The following is a 17,892-nucleotide window of genomic DNA, read 5'->3' as shown; positions in this document are numbered from 1 at the left end:
TCGGTTGAAGTATATCATTTATCGTCGATTTTTCTGACAATAAGATCCGGTTGAAGTATACTTTATCATTTTTCGTCGATTTTTTAGATAATGAGACTCGGTTTAAGTATATTGTATAATTTTTCTTAGATTTTTCAGACAATGAGACTCGGTTGAAGTATACTTTATCATTCTTCGTCGATTTTCAGACAATAAGACCTGGTTGAAGTATACTGTATGACTGTATCATTTTTCGTTGATTTTATTTATCATATTGTGTACAAATATTTAACATGAGGAAAGGCACAACATGCCCAAAACTGTCCCATTTCCAATGTATACTATACTGTCCAAATCAAAATGTTGGTCATGTCACTTTCACTTTTCAAAATATAATTTACGCTCTTCAATACTCAGATAAACGAGCAAATTTTGAATCAAATAGGTACTATAGGAGTAAAATCAAAAAATCCAGACCAGTAACTTAGTAATTGTTCAAAAAATCTAAATTTTGAATGAAACTAGAAATTTTTGAGCTAAAAACTTCACACTTCATAGAAAACTACAGCTTATTATTTTCCAAACAATAAGACCTGTTTGAAGTATACTGTATTATTTTTCAAAAAATTCGACTGAGTCATTGTCAATATTTTTCGTAGATTTCCCAGACAATTACACTCGGTTGAAGTATAATAAGTATATAAATCATTTTTCGTAATTTTTCAGACAATAAGACCCGGTTGCACAGAAATCTGTTGAGTTTTAAAGGTTATTAAATTACGGTTAAATGCCACAAAAATCAATCAGAAGCGGTTAACATATTTTTTTGCGTGAATAAAATGTTTTATTGTCGAAAGAAACAACTTGTTACAAACACTTGAATTAATTCAAATTATACAATAATTTATAGAATAGTACTCCTCATGTAGAATCGAGTCTGAATGAATGAATTAATGTGTAAAATAATGTTGATAGTGAAATAACTTCAATTAGCACTTGATTAGAGTTGAAACTTAACAGACTTTTGTGTAACTAATAGGCGTTATCCTCAGTTACAAGTCTTAGTTTTGAACCACACAATAGGAAAATCTCGTAGCTAAAATATCCTCATAGCATAACCATGTGTGGATAATTATTTGTACTTTCCTATGAAGTTGTTGTCTTTAAAAACTGAATCACTATTCAACTGCAGTTTATGTACTGCTAAAATGGCCATAAACACTTTTTATTCTCAAAGGTGTGTGACCTTGAGTTATTTTTGTGTTATTAATCCCAAATAAGTAGACGTCTATTCATATCCTCATGTAGATTCATTTCCGTTTTGGTTCATTCACATTTTCTCCTTATTGTGTACCAAAGGAGAGGAAATCTGACTTCCTATTACATTTGCTATCATTTGAAGTATCAATTTTCTACGAATGACTGTTTTATCTCCATACTTATATCAATCCCCCCCCCCCTCCTACACACATATGGATAGTCTAGTAGGGGAATTCCAAAATATGTTGTATATTGTATTTCATATTAGTGTATTATGTTTTTTGGAAATAAAGTGAAATTGAATCTAAAATCCAGTACATGTCTTGCTTCATTATTTTTCGAATGTTGAGCTTATGTGAATTAAAATTAATCAATATTGATGCAATGTATTATTCTTAATTTGAATTTATCAATATCTTATATTCTACATCAGTATTATTGTAATTCAATGACTTTTCAATGAACCTTACAGAACGTTCAGAATTTATGCCAACAATATGGTCTAATTTTTATAAATAAAACTTTTTTACCATTGTTTGAATAAAAAGATTCCACTTTAAATTATTAGTTTAAGATTTAGAAACAGTTAAGTCTCTACTCCTATTGGCGAACAAGTGTTTCACTTCTGCCAGTAGTTCTTCACAATTCAATTCAATTTTATTTTTCATGTTATGCATCGTATATAATACAATATTAACACAAGTCATAAACATCACATCATAAATACATTACATATGTTACTACAATATTTATATAATATAGTCTAAATCATTGAAAAAATAAGCTAATATCACAGATGGAATTGAAGTTGGATGAACAAAAAAACAGTGGAATCAAAAAATCTCGAATTCTGAAAAGTTGCAGATCATAGAATTAAGTGGCATTTTTAGTTTTTAATTAACCATAATTCAATTTATTACTTATTCACCTCCAGCCGTATTTTTCAGATAGTTGATATAGATATTCAGAATAATAATTATTGTTTCTTTTTCTCTGATTGTCACATCTTTGTACTGTTTTCTGTGTTTTGGTGAAATAAATTGAATTGAATTGAATGTTAGTGATTTTAAGTTATATATTAGCTTCCTCCGAGTATTGTTCTCTGATGGCTTGGAGCACCTATGGATTTATAGTAATTGATGATACATGATACATTTATATTAATGATCAACAGATAAATTCCATTCATTGATTACGTTCGATCTGGGCAAGCTACTCTTGATTTTTTCATCAAAAGAGAAGAGATCTCTCTCACGGCAGCATCATAGTGAACCGATTTTATTAATAAAAAAATACGGGAAGGGTGTGTGGAAGTCATGGGGTGTCGCAATTTTCGGAAATTCAGGCCTTCATTGTGTTGGTGAACTAGTTTTGAGGCCCATTATAACCCGCAACTTGGAAGACCTCTAGATGATAGGTTAAGCGCGCTGTGTTAAAGTCAAAAGTCAAGACATTTATAAATAACTTGCACCGAGAATATCTTGGCTCTGTTAAGTCACGTGGTTTTACCACTCGAGCCCGACAATGCCTGTGTGATCGTCAGATGACGTTGGACTCTTCAACTTTGGTGAATTATACAGGTGTACTATTCCCCCACCACCTTCAAATACTTTGATATCAAATCCAAATATACTCAACGTTGTAATGTAAATTTCATTGTATTCAGATTCCGACGATGATTTCCCAGAGTTTTCTCATTATTGAGGTGGAGTGATTACATTGGACCAGCCTTCCTTGGCGTGACGGTTTCGTTTAGCTCTATTTTTAAATCGCCCCCGAAATAATCGGCTCTAGCTTTGGCAAAAGTCTGCGGTGCTGTCTCGTCATATCGAATGATCTTTGACGAAATTTCGATCTTTTCTAATGAATTGCTTTCTGTCAAACTGTGATGTTATTCGGGGAGCTGGACGCATTTCATCTTGATCGAATTATGGATGAGAAATTGTTGCATGACTACCTCATCACATTACCATCCGAAGATGCCCTTCAAAGTTACAGCTTTTTTATCACCCACTTCGTTGTAAGTGTTGTTGAAGTGCCCCAGCGGTCAAATTGGTCGTGCATGGTTTATTACGTCGAATATCTCATCTGAAGGGTTCAAAAAAATATGCACTATAAAAATAATTCAATATTAGTTGAGTATCTACTGCCTAATATCATAGATAAAGGATAAGCATAAGGAATTATGGATAATATAAGGAATTAGGATAATATAGCCGAACTATATTTCTTGTCTCTGTTAATATCATTAGTGCCTGAAGCAATTTTATTTATCTATTTATTCATATACAAATGCAATCCAGGTAAGAACAGCAGACATTCGCCCAAAACAGACCTTTAGAATTTAGAATTTAGAATTTAGAATACACAGTCCAGAGGTTATGTGAAAATGATAACTAATTCTCACTCTATTTTGAGTCCAAAAAATATATCTACTACAATTTTGAATTTATAAGATTAATTAATTTCAAAATAAGAATCCAAACAAAAATCTTCCTTCACAATTGCAAAAACATATTTAAAATTTTACTTAAATCCACAATTATACTCATGAAAAAACATCAAAACATCTGTACTTCTTTCCACATTTTGTTTCTATGTCTGAGAATGATGGCAAATAAACATTTAGGTATCATTCTTCACCTATGAAACTAATTAATAATACATTATAATATTAAATGATCAGTAGCTTGAAAAACATAGAATTAATGGTGATAATTAGGATGGATTCTATGCTTTTCAAGCTTCTGATTTATGGTATACATCATCTGATTGTTAGGACAGTTACATCATTCGAGTTGTAATAAAAAGGGCTATAGTAAAGCATTCTTGACATTTTATAAATGTTACATTTCCCTATTTTCAAATGTATTTTCAATCTGAGCTGGTTATTTGTTATCGATTTGTTATTTGTTAGGTCATGACACAAGTAAGTTGCATTTCAAGTATGAAAGAAATCGGTAAACTATTCTCGAGGTATAAGTTATTTTGTGGAAAATAAAAAATAGCGGATATCTGGTAAACGAAGCGTTTTTCGAAAAAATGTTATTCTTGATTTTCTCTTCATTTCGACCCATAAAACCATTACCCAGAGTTTGGTACTTAACATAACTTATAGGATTGGGACATTCTGTTTACATTTCGGATACATTTTGAACTTCAGACGAGTAGTTTTCTAATGGTTCGGAGTGCCCCTAGAGTCATGGATAGAGTATGGATTAGCTCAACCAATTCCACTACCCCCAATCTATTCCAAATTGACATAATTTGTAACGAATTACGTCGAGTTGTAGGTACAAAATATATTTTATCGTGTCCATTTACTCAAGCTTGAGCGAATTGATAACCCTCTCATAAATCATTCTTATCGCAACTTCTAAATTTTACAGTAATCAGTTCACATAAAGTGCCGGTTGCACAAAAGGCGGTTTAATTTTAACCGTGATTAAATTCACGAGAACCAATCAGAGAAGTCCTTTTAAATAAGACGGCTTCTCATAGTCTTTTAGATAAGACGGCTTCTCTGATTGGTTTTTGTGGAATTAATCACGATTAAAATTTAACCGGCTTCTGTGCAACGGGCACTTTATGTTTTAGAAGGACTTGGCTGAACTTAAACTGTAAAATTTAGAAGTTTGTGGTAAGAATAATTTATGAGAGGGTTATCAATTCGCTCAAGCTTGAGTAAATGGACACGATTAAAGATATTCTACCTACAACTCGACGTAATTCGATACAAATTATGTCAACACGTTTTATCAATAGATCAGGATTAGTTGAATTGGTTGAGCTAATCCATCAAATGATTTAAACAGATGAAAAAATGTTTACACAGTTGTATTTGTGGATTCAGTCGCCCATTGATTAATTATGTTTCGTAATAAAGAAAGGTGCATCCTATTGATATGTTGCTAATTATGCTATTTGTCAATTATGGTTGTGTATTAATCTGTCAACTAAAACTCATCTTACCTACAGATCTGTATATTATTCAGGCGAAATAGACTGACTTATTCCTCTATTCATCTCCATTTGAAAAGATGATTATATTACCCTTTTATTACATTATTATCGCTAATTACACTTTTCAGCGTACATGATTTTGGAGTGGTTGAATTAGTAGTTCACGCCTCCTAAACCAAGGAGCTGTCTGATTGGTCAATGGGTTGATCAGTCGCCATTTTGTCTTCACATCTACCAATGGGCAGCAAGCAGCTTGACAATGTGTCTTGAGTTTGTTATGCCTTTCTTCGCTAGAAGTATTTTCTCTAAAATTCTAGAACAAACCAGTAAATTCTTTAAAAAAAATACTATAGTTATGAAATGCATCGTGATATTTTCAAGTAATTAACATAAGAGGCCTGCTATAGATTTTTAAAATATTTTTAGAGCAACTCTAAGTTTGGTTAGGTGAGTCGTGATCGGAAAAAATGTTGGGCCTAGGGGCGCCAAATTACTAAATCCGGCCCTGGACTAGAATGCTTTTAGTGAGCAAGTTCAGCTGGAATTTATAATCTGAGGATTTTGTAAATCACATTTTCTCAGTCTTTTTTTTTTCTTTTTCAATGCGCTCTCCCAGATATTTTTCGAGAAACAATGTTCCATGAGTGTTTTTTTCAGTTTTCAATGCGCTCCCGCTCCCCCATATATTTTTCGAAAATCAATGATCCATGAGTGTTAAAATTTGTTACACAAAATCAGCTCTTGATGCGTGGGAGAATCGAAGTGAAAATTTCACAAATTTCCTAAAACTTCACCCGAAATCGAGGCTTTCCTATTTGTTGATTGTAAAATGTTGATGAAAAATGTTGATGAAAAATGTTGCTGAAAATTTAGATGTAATATTTACACAAGCAAGGAAATCAAACCTGGTGGTCTCTTACTCTATTGGTTACTTTCGCCCATAGATATAAATTCAATAGCTTTTATACATTTCTCAATTTATAGGGTGTACAATAGAATATTTATATTGTATTTGCAAATAGGAACTATACAGTTGAAAAATGTATGTACCGTAGCTAGTGAAGAACAGTACAATTTCTGGAGGTATAGCTTCACAGCTAGCTTGAACAAAATACGTTAATCATCGTTACAAATTTTAAAAAAAATACAGGTCAGTTGCACGAGTTTATTGCCAAGAAATGATCAAATTAAAATTACACATATTGTGCAATTCCATTTTGAAAATCATTCATTTATCACGTTACATCTAGATCGATGAACCTGAACTATTCTTGATAGATTGAAAGATCTCTGAATATTGAAGACTTGCTCAAGTATTCTTATTGTTTGTTGTAACTTATTGTATCTTCTAATCAGCTACAAGAATTAAATTGTGATCTTGAAGTAACGAGTTCACTTGTTCGTATGTTCCTGAATAATCAGCGTTCAGTTACTGGCGGATGTAGATTATTTGAATTTAATGCATGGCAAAATCATCTTCCCTGTTCAATACGGCCTACGATTTCGTTATGAGCTTCAATTTTAATTTATTTCAAAATGTATTTGAAATCGTTGAATGTATGTTGTAGTTCCGTAAAACAATTGCGAAAAACTTCAGTAATTGGGTAAAAAATAAAATCTAAAACTAGTTATCTGAACACGTGCTTTTCAAGCTGGTCATACGAGAGCTCACCTGCTTATTTGAACGCGGAAACAGACGTAGCTCATTTTACTAATTCTTGAGTACTTCAAATCGGCTAGTTAGCTGGGTTTAAATTGTTGACATTGTCAAGGTCACTTAGCGACGTTAAGCTATCATTCTCACGTGATGAGTCAACGAATCAGGGATTCTCGACTACCTATAGTGCGGTCCACGTTATAATAGCGGTGGAGAAAGATAGGAGAACAACGTTGCCGATTCTCGGCCTTGTCACTGCCTTCTGTATAGAATAGTTGATACCGGTCTGATGTAATATTAACTGTTCATTCTTGTTAAAAATAATCTATATACAGTCAAACCTCTCTATAACGAACCTCCACTTAACGAAATCCTCTACACAACGAATTTTTACCTGATCAAATGACATTTTAGAGTTTTGGCTGCTTATTCACCTCTATTTAACGAATTTCGGACCTCTCAACAACAAAGTTTTCTCTTCACTTCAACATACAAAATGTAGCGTGTATAGGAACCAGACAGTCATTTTCAAGGAATTGTTCAGTTTCAGCATAAAGGTCAATAGACTAAAAATAATGGCAATTCAGGTAGGAAGAAGATAGAGTGGTTGACAGTCAATACAGGTTGAAACACATGTCGGAAATTGAATGCAAGTGACTGGAAATTTAGAATTCCAAGAATTCATTCGTAGAGCAGGCAGGTAAACGACTGGACTTTCTCATCCTTGCTTCTGTCACACATTTCATTTGTTAGAACTCGCCATTTATGAATGAAGGAACGGAAATGCTGGATTTCCCCATCCTCCCATCATTTGCTTTTGTCATACATTTCAATTTTGTAAAATGTGTGACATTTCACAAAATGTCACTATCTACGTTCTCGATGTTTTATGTACCATATTCATTTAATAACTGCCCGTGATATATTATAAGATCCATAAGATCATGCCAGTTTTCTTGACAGAACAACCTCTCTATAACGAATACCTCTCTACAGCGATTTTTTTCTCGGGATAATTGACTTCGTTATACAGAGGTTCTACTGTATATAAAAGCGAAATGGCACTCACTGACTGACTCACTCACTCACTCACTCGCAGAACTAAAAATCTACCAGACCAAAACTGTTCAAATTTGGTAGGTATGTTCGTTCAGTTGGCCCTTTAGAGGCGCACTAAGAACGGATTTAGAAAAATTTCCAAAAATACGCCCAAAATCTGCGTTTTCTCAGGTTTATCGAGAACAAATGAACAGAAAATGTTCAAATTTAGTATAGAAGCTCAGCTAGGAAGTAATAATGTTGTTAAAAGGAATTTGCAATGACGTCAAAGATACGCCCAAAATCTGCGTTTTTCCAGAGTTTTTTTTTGCGCTTTCTCAGCTTTATCGAGAACAAATGATCAGAAAATGTTCAAATTTAATACAGAAGCTCAGCTGGAGTATAATAATGTTGTATTAGAAGGAATTTAAAATAACGTCAAAGATACGCACAACGTTTTTCTCAGCTTTTCTGCGTTTTCTCAGTACTTTCTGATGGAATGAAGCATGCTCAAATGAAAAATGCAGGCGAGCGAAGCGAGCCCGCTGATATTATTCTCGGACGATCCAGTCGGGGGTCCAGGGGGCGGAGCCCCCTGGCTAGACGGATATGGCGAGCGAAGCGAGCCTGACGGCTAGTCAGTTATATTTTAATCGTCTAGAAAATGTATTTTTTAATGACCTAATAATAAATTTTCATAATTGAGATTCAATATTTTGTTAATTTACATTTCAACATTGTTGAAACACGATCGTGGCAATGTTGCGGAGCTAGAAAAGGATAGCGCTATATGCCCTGTCACCAATGTTAATCAAATACTGCCATAGCGTGTCTATAGTGAGGTCCACGTTATAATGGCAGTGGAGAAAGATAGGAGATCAATGTTGCCGATCCTCATCTTGTCAATGCCTTCTATAGACAATAGCTGATACAGGTCTATTGTCTGTTCATTCTCATTTAAAATAATCAATTATATTTTATTAATGAAGGAATTATATTTTTCAATAATTTCATACTGAATTTTCAAAATTAAGATGAAGTATTTTGTTAATTAATTGTTAATTCTACATTGTTGATAGACGAACTGGCAACAGAGCAAAGCGAGAAAGAGATAGCGCTATACGCTTTGTTGAATGATGACAAGGATAGCAATACCATTGCCAATCAAACACTGCCATTATAACGTGGACGTCACTATAATATGCTTGGTCAGCTATAGTGAGGTCCACATTATGATGGCAGTGTACTATTGACAATACTGTTGCTGTCCTTTTCTATCATACAACAAAACAGATAGCACTATCTCTCTCTCGCTTTGCAATGTTTTCTATTTGCCAGAATATTTTATATTTACTTTTGACAGTGACTGTACAAAACTGAACAAACCATATTCTCAGCCGCCATTTTTTTCATCATTCTATCAAAATACTTGAGTACACAAGTCGTATAATTGATTTAAAATGTATTTTTCAATGAAATAATTTTCAAACAATGAAATAATTTTTAAACATTACCTTATGAGAAACACAAATTAAAATACCTGTAATGACATTTTAAAAGTTGAAAAGTAACTAACCGTCCTAGACTTCAACCATGCTCAAGTTAGCCTACCCGAATAGGTTAGACCTACTCGTACCAGTATAAATAATATTGAAAAGTTATTTCAGAATTAATCCATTGAAATTACTCATTTTTAAATAGAATTTCTATTATTTTTAAAGGAAATTGGAATAGAATACCTACCAAATAACTAAATTTCTGTTGTTTTGAAATTCAGATTGATCACAGCTTTTTAAATTAGCCGCCATTTCAGGTTTGTATAAAAATAAAAATCTGATCTCAGTCATGAAAGCAAATTTTTGAATCAAATCATGAAAAAATATATTTTCTTGATCAATTTGACATTAAATTGATTATTTTATCAAGGAAATGATAATTATTATTAGATTAAATTTAATGGGATGAATTGAGTAACAGCTGTGTACAGTCAGTGGCAAAATGGAGAGACTTGGCAACGTTTTTCTCCCATCTTTCTTCACTGCCATTATAACGTGGACCTCACTGTAGTAACGATTCTAAGTTTTGTTGATAAGAGTTATTCCAGCTTTGGATTCTCAAGGCATTAGTATTCACAAACAGAATTGATTGATAGAACTCAAATTTCAAAAAAAATTATCGTAAATAGAAAATAGAGTTTAGAAAATTCTCATCCAATTTTATGGGAAGAAATAATTATAATGAATATTTGATGAACAACTTTCATTTTAAATCTGTCAACACATTAGTCGCTTATTGAAAATCGTGAATCATTTTCTTATTTTCTTAGTAATCTGAGCTTAGGACTCTGAGAATCTATTTGATCAAGTCCTTATTGTATATTCTACTGAACTGTATATGTATACTTTCATCTTTATTTATAATTTACAATCAACTTAAGGACAAAGAAACTCTTTTCATCCCAATTTCATAAAATAAATTGTCCAAGTAAAGGTTATGTGCGACTTTTCAATTCTTCACTAATTTCCACATTGAAACAAAACACAGACACTTGAAAGTAAAAGTAAAACATAAAAATATTGTCTCTAATCAACTGTTTATTTCCAACCATTCAATTCCAATCCTTCTCAACCAATAAAATAAATTTATTATCCTCTTTAGGAGAAGATTTTCGAGATGTGCTCATTTGGTAATTATATTATTGTCTTACAAATATCTGCATAATTTATATCGGCTAGCGCACAAGTTCTTAACTTATGCTAGTCGAGCCTCGAATTGATAAAAAAGCTTGATATTTTGCTTTCTCTATTTACTAATTTGATTGACATTTGTGTTTTATTACAGAAATATTATTTTCAAAGTCAAATTGTATTTAGAGGACAATTCATATAATTGTAATGTATTTTATGGCAAATAAATTGATTTTGATTTTGATTGATTTGATTGTTGAAACTTTCAAAATAGAATAACAATGGTGAGGTTCACGTTATAATGGAAATGGAGAAATATAGGACAACGTTGCCGATTCTCTGCTTTGCCACTTCCCTCCATAGATACCGGTATATCTGATGTGATATAAACTTGTGATTCTTGTTTAAAATAATCAATTATATTCTATCTTACAATAAAATATATTTTTCAATAATTTTGAACTTGAAAATGGCTGAAGGCCGAAACTATTTGTTCTTTTGAAATATTTTAAATAAAGGGTGTTCTTGTATTTTGTGTTTTTTTAATAATTTATCAATGATTAATTAATACATTTTCATGATTGATATGGAATATTTTGTCAGTTTTATTTCTACATTCTTGAAAAATCATCTGGAAACGTTGCAGAGCTAAAAAAGGATAGCGCTATCTGCTTTGTCTAATGATAGACAAGGATAGCAACACCATTGTGTATCAAATACTGCCTTTATAACGTGGACTGACTTTAGGAAATAATATAAACAAGACATACGCACAAAGCTAATGACGTATTTTCCCTTTGACGGGAAAATGTAGACAACATGTTTTCATCGTCAACGAATCAAAAGCTTCCTAAAGACTATTTCTGAAAGCTCGGAATAATACGCTTTAGGGCTTCATCATTTTCGTATGAATCCTATTTTCATGCATAGTCTTTTGTTGGATATTCTATCAAATTGGGAAAAGCTGTTTTGTTGGACCACAAACAAATTTGACCTATAGTTGGTTTATTGAAAACTGATTCGAAAGCTCCAATAAGACGTAGAGGCTCATTTTTTTGTAATCTTAGATTACTATAACATCTTATTTGCTTTAGTACAACATTATAATACCTTATTTTTTCCCTCCCTATCATTTTGATGATGTACTTATTGTATGAATCAATAAAGAATACAAGAATAAAGAATTCATATATTTTGTTAATAATATTATGTAATTGATATTTAATATAATACCTTATTTTTTCTCTCCCTATCATTTTGATGATGTACTTATCGTGTGAATCAATAAATAATACAAGAATAAAGAATTCATATATTTTGTTAATAATATTATGTAATTGATATTTAATATAATACCTTATTTTTCCTCTCCCTATCATTTTGATGATGTACTTATTGTATGAATCAATAAGAATACAAGAATAAAGAATTCATATATTTTGTTAATAATATTATGTAATTGATATTTAATATAATACCTTATTTTTTCTCTCCCTTTCATTTTGATGATGTACTTATTGTATGAATCAATAAAGAATACCAGAATAAAGAATTCACAATTGACATTTTTTAAACTTCATTTTGAACTTTAAATTTATTGAATTTTAAACTTCATTTTGAACTTTAAATTTATTGAATTTTAAACTTCATTTTGAACTTTAAATTTATTGAATTTTAAACTTCATTTTGAACTTTAAAATTTATTGAATTTTAAACTTCATTTTCACATTTAATATCAAATTAGTAAAATCGCCAGATTAATTTGGAAAAGTATTGTGTACATTCTATTGGTTGAATTAAAATGACTTGATTTTGTCAAAACATCCAATTTATAGAATCAATTCGAGATACTAGTTTCTGTTGTTATACAATGATCAATCTCAAGTAAACTGAAATCTTGAACATAGAGGAGCAGAACAATATAATCTGCTTCATACTTCAACCTAAAATACAGTGCTTGTCTTCCTTCAATATTTCTAGAATGATGAGCTCATGCAAATCTAAATTAGAAAATATTGATACACTCAGATGAATTGTTCAAAATGTGATATTAATAATATCTTATATTCTGCATTAGTATTATCGTAGTTCAATGACTTCTCAATGAGCCCTTTATTTTTATTATTATTTCTGTAATGAAATTCAAAGTCAATTGCTCATTGTTCTGTACGAACATTTAGATTGATCTTTATGCCAACAATATGATCTAAGCTTTAAAAAGATTAAAAAAACAAAAATAGAAATGACTTTATATTGTCAAAACCACTGATGAATTAAAACAATTTGAGATACTAGAAAAAAACAAAAATAGAAATGACTTTATATTGTCAAAACCACTGATGAATTAAAACAATTTGAGATACTAGTCTAGTTTGTTTCACCATTATCAATCTCCAGTGTATAAGCTCTAGAAAGCTTGAAAAATGAGCAGCAGATTATTTAGTATTTGTGAAGTTTTCCAGAGATTGATAATGGTGTAACAACCGAAACCGGTCTTTCTTCTTTTAATAGAATCTGTGGTTTTGACAATTTTTTGTGTGAAGCTTTACGATTGGCCATCAGCTGTTGACCAATGAAGGCTGAACTCTACTGTCATTGGATGAGACAATGCATGCAAAATTATTCCAAATATGGTCATCAGAACATATATTTGGAATACTTGGGCGTGTCTCGTCTCGGCCAATGACTGTCGAGCTGAACCTTCATTGGTCTCGGCCAATCGTAGAGCTTCACCCACATTATATATATTCTACTGCTCAATGTATAAGCTTTCAGTTTACTAGAGACTGACAATGGTGCAACAACCGAAACTAGCATCTCAATTTTTTTCAATAAATTAATGGTTTTGACAATTCAAGTAGTTTTCATTCAATATGGAAATCTACCACATCACATTCACAAAAATACAAACAATTCTATTGGTTCATGAGATGCTATAAAAAAATTGTGTGATTTGTGGTCCAAGTTGAAGAACTAATTCATTAAATTATTAAGAGCTTACTTTGTAGGAGTACTCAAAAGTGAAGATTGGAATGAATCAATCTGATGAGAAGTGCTCTTGAAGAAATATTTTCTTCTAGTGCTTTGTACTTCACTCAAATTTTAATATTAATCTGTTAATCGGGTTCTACTTATAGTAGATTTGTTATTTTTTACATTAAAATTAAAAAACGAACCTATAATTTCTGCTTTAGAATGGAACCCTAAATACATATGATAGTTACAGCTGCATTAATTGCTTCACGGCATGGTATTTTCATTCTAGGAAAAATTACATAACCTGTCTGTCCTACTGCTTTTACAGTTATCTTATGATTTTCCTCTTTCTATGAACAGCGTTGGAAATTTATATGTTGCTCTCACCTTAAGTAGATTTGTTAGTCACAAAAATTTAAAATTACAAAGTAAGCCTATAATTTCTGGTTTAGAATGGAACCCTAAATACATATGATAGTTATAGCTGCACTAATTACTTCACGGCATCGTATTTTCATTCTAAGAAAAATTACATAACCTGTCCTATTGTTTTTACAGTTATCTTATAATTTTCCTCTTTCTTTAAACGGAGTTGGAAATTTATATGTTGCTCTCACCTTATAGTAGATTTGTTAGTCACAAAAATTTAAAATTACAAAGTAAGCCTATAATTTCTGGTTTAGAATGAAACCCTGAATGCATTAATTGCTTCACGGCATGGTATTTTCATTCTAGGAAAAATTACATAACCTGTCTGTCCTACTGCTTTTAAAGTTTTTTTTTTTAATTTTCCTCTTTCTATGAGCAGAGTTTGAAATTTATATGTTGCTCTCATCTCATTGCAAGTTTCGAATAAAGGTGCAAAGTAAATAACATGGGTTAGAAATAAGCAGAGTAAATAAATTTGACATACTTCATTCTCTTTGATATGAACGGCGTATTGCTGAATCTAATTCGTACTTGGCTCAGTACTAGACTTATATAACGATCAACTAGCGCCAAAATTAACAACTTGCCGGATTATTTAATATATATGTGACCCTCTCACAAGTGAATACTTATGCACGCGGTATCCAGCAAAAGAAAAAGACACGAGTAGGCTATTTTGAGTGAATCGTGTTCATCCAATCATTAGAAATCGGAAATTGGGTCCACGTGGATTAAGCCATCAATAGTTACGGATGTTGAAGGATTGACTCCACAGGGGGGTAATGGCATAGTGAATTGGTTCTTGACAAATCACTGTCACACTCTCTCTCTCTCTCTCTCCCACTCTTGAGAGGTCGTTAATCTCAATTTCAAGTGCCGTCTCTTGAATTTCGTGAGAATCCAAACACTCAAGAATATACACCATATAAATATTGACACTCTTGTGAATACAAACAATAATAAATCCTGTTTCAAGTGTGCTTTTCAATTGCAATCCATTCTTCAAGTCAATTATAACTGGTACGAATTATAAACTAATTTCTCGACCTTGGAATTAGAGCAGTTGAACTGTACAGATAAATAAAAATGCAAATGTGTTGTACTACTTATAAGCTATTTTTTAAAATTACTAAACCAATTAACCTTCCTCACAAAATTTCAATACGAAATCTAATGTTTTTACATTTTATTCTGTCCATATATTTTTTAAATAATTTTGCTTGTTTTCTATAAAATTTGAGGATTACTTGTAATCTTCTAACCTACTCTAGAACATGGTACGCCATAGTGGAGTAGGTCAATTTCCACACAGAAAAAACTAAACAAGTAGAGGACACATTATAAGAATTTTTTGTAACTAACTATTGTATGTAATATTGTAATTTATCTAATATTTTGTGTAATTGATGTTGTAGTTTTAGTTTTTTTGGGAAATAAACATTTATTTATCTAGTTGGTTTATTCTAAAATGAATTTTCCCAGACTGTGTGGTTTCATTTATTGTTGAAATGTATCAGTTTCGAATAAATAAATAGTTTTCCAACAGCAATTAATTAACCAATCATTCTACTGTCATTGTTGAATTGGTAAATTATTGAATGTTATTACAATGTTCCCTTGATTTTTATGTTTATTTATTGTATTTATCTATTCATAATCTACCCAATCAAGCCAATGCATTTATGTTGACAACCCAATGTGGTTGACATTATGGACAGAAACAAACATAATTATAATAATAATAGCTGAATACAGGCTCCAGCCCAAGACTCCTCTCTACAAGTAGACCTAATATATTTCATATCACTCCATCATTTCAAATAGATAATAATTCCATCAAACATTTCCCATTTGTGCAATAATATTTTTAAACTTGAACACAATTTGAAGTGAGATTGATTATTAAGAAATTCAATTGATTCAACCATCAGAGTTCATAGAAAAATAGGAACTACAAATCTATAGATTTATCCTCTTTGCTATTAATGAAACAACTAGTTTCGAAATCTTCAAAAACCATCAACAAATTATAGTTAGTTATAATTGGTTAATTTATTTGTCGGAATTAATAATAATAATTTCTCTGATTGTCAATGAATTGCAACCAAGCTGAATGACAAAGCTGGTAGAACTTTGTAAATAAATGAGTAAATAAACTTTGAGTAAATAAAAATAAGTAAAAAAAAATAGTTATAATAAATAAAAATGAAAAAATAAAAGTTAGTAAATAAACTTTGTAGAACTTTATAAATGACCTTTCTTAGATGTGTACGATATAATTGAGAATTAATTTCTCTATGATTTTGAACACTCCTGTTATGAACTTTACCAATACAAGAAATGAATGAATATTACCAGAGAAGAATGTTGTTCAAATCACATCGGTCACTAGAATTCAAATCACTGTTCACTATACAATCGATAGTCACTGAATGATGGAAATTTTCAAGACTGACTTGAATTCCCCCTTGATAAGGCTCAGAGGTCACTATTTATCTGTTTCATAATACGTTCTGATACGCAAACTGTATACTACTGTACGCCCTCAACGCCTTGACAAATCGATAACAAAAATTTGATCATATTTTTTCCAATTTTTACCTGGCATACATACATCTTACTATTTGCTAGATTTATCTATTTTTTTCTTAGTCAGGGAAGCTTAACTGCTATTGAGTATCCAATTAATATACATAGATTTTGGACTGAGACACTGTCAATGTTGTAGAACCGTGCCGTAATGAAATAAAAACACAAATGTATATTGTCAAGCTTGAAAATGTTACCTATGTGGTCACGAAACCATGGTTTTAGAATTTGACGATATATTTGTGTTTTTATTTCATTACATGTATTTTTTTTTAGTTTGGCCAGATTGATTAAGCTTAGCTTCTTTTGAGTATTATTCAGTTGTTGAACTCTTCAACTGCGTTCATTATATCGCGCACATCAAAATAAACATGTCTCTAAAAAGTGGAGTTTTTATATTCGGTGTGTGGCTACCGCAATATAGCATCACTATTTATGTATAAAAAGCATTAAAGCGTTAAGTGCAGGTTGCACAAAAACCGTTTAAATTTTAATCGTGATTATTTCCACTAGAACCAATCAGAGAAGCTGTCTTATCAAAAAGACCGGCACAAAACCGGTTAAATTTTAATTGTGATTAATTTCACGAGAACCAATCAGAGAAGCCGTCTTATCAAAAAGGTCTTCTCTGATTGGCTCTCGTGGAATTAATCACGGTTAAAATTTAACCGGGCCATAGTCTTTCAATGTGTACAGGTTACAACCAAAGATTATAGAAAGTATTACATTCTATACTTTCTGGTTACAACAGGTCTGCAGTATTGTTTTTTGAGCGATATGAAAGCATGTCATTTTGCCAAGAGCAATTCCTCTATGGGCAGTATTCTACCAGTATTCAATCTTTCATGACTTGATTGTGAAGCTCTGTAAATAATTCATTATCTAAATAAGATCTGTTAAGGTGCGTACAGATTTACGCGCCGCGAACATGAGCAATTCACTTTTAATCAGCTGATGCCAAGCTTTTTATATCTGTATCTTACCGTTTCTGTAAAAATACAGATATAGTCAGCTGATTAAAAGTGAATTGCTCGTGTTCGCGGCGCGTATATCTGTACGCACCTTTAGAGAAACTTATTTCAATCAGCTGCTTTGCTAACTGCTCAATTTTGGGAAATAAAAATCTCTGTAATTCGGTTGTGCGAAATATGGTTTATCCAATTAATTATCGAATTATCTAAATGTTATGTTCACGATTTGGTTGCGAAATAAAGGTTTCGTTAAATCAAATGTTATATCAATCCGTGTTCATTTATCTTGTATGTGTAACCCATTTATGAATCTTTTTTGTATTTGAGAAGTTGATATTGTAGT

The 17,892-nt window shown here is 31.5% G+C and overlaps 1 protein-coding gene and 1 long non-coding RNA gene across 2 annotated transcripts in view; one reads left to right on the top strand and one right to left on the bottom strand.

Annotated features, from left to right (window-relative positions):
• Positions 1 to 16,410, bottom strand: part of LOC120354869 — a 62,843-nt gene extending 46,433 nt beyond the window's left edge. The window contains exon 1 of the long non-coding RNA XR_005573264.1: positions 16,345 to 16,410. This is a non-coding gene — a long non-coding RNA (uncharacterized LOC120354869). The remainder of the gene's footprint in view (positions 1 to 16,344) is intronic.
• LOC111046131 (proline dehydrogenase 1, mitochondrial) overlaps positions 1 to 17,892 on the top strand; it is an 81,833-nt gene that overhangs the window by 22,753 nt on the left and 41,188 nt on the right. The gene's annotated exons all lie outside the window — the stretch shown is intronic.

Source organism: Nilaparvata lugens, chromosome X, assembly GCF_014356525.2.
Source record: "Nilaparvata lugens isolate BPH chromosome X, ASM1435652v1, whole genome shotgun sequence".
NCBI classification, from domain to species: Eukaryota; Metazoa; Arthropoda; class Insecta; order Hemiptera; family Delphacidae; genus Nilaparvata; species Nilaparvata lugens.
Note: the sequence above shows the minus strand (reverse complement) of the source record. Positions and strands in the feature narration are given on the sequence as shown.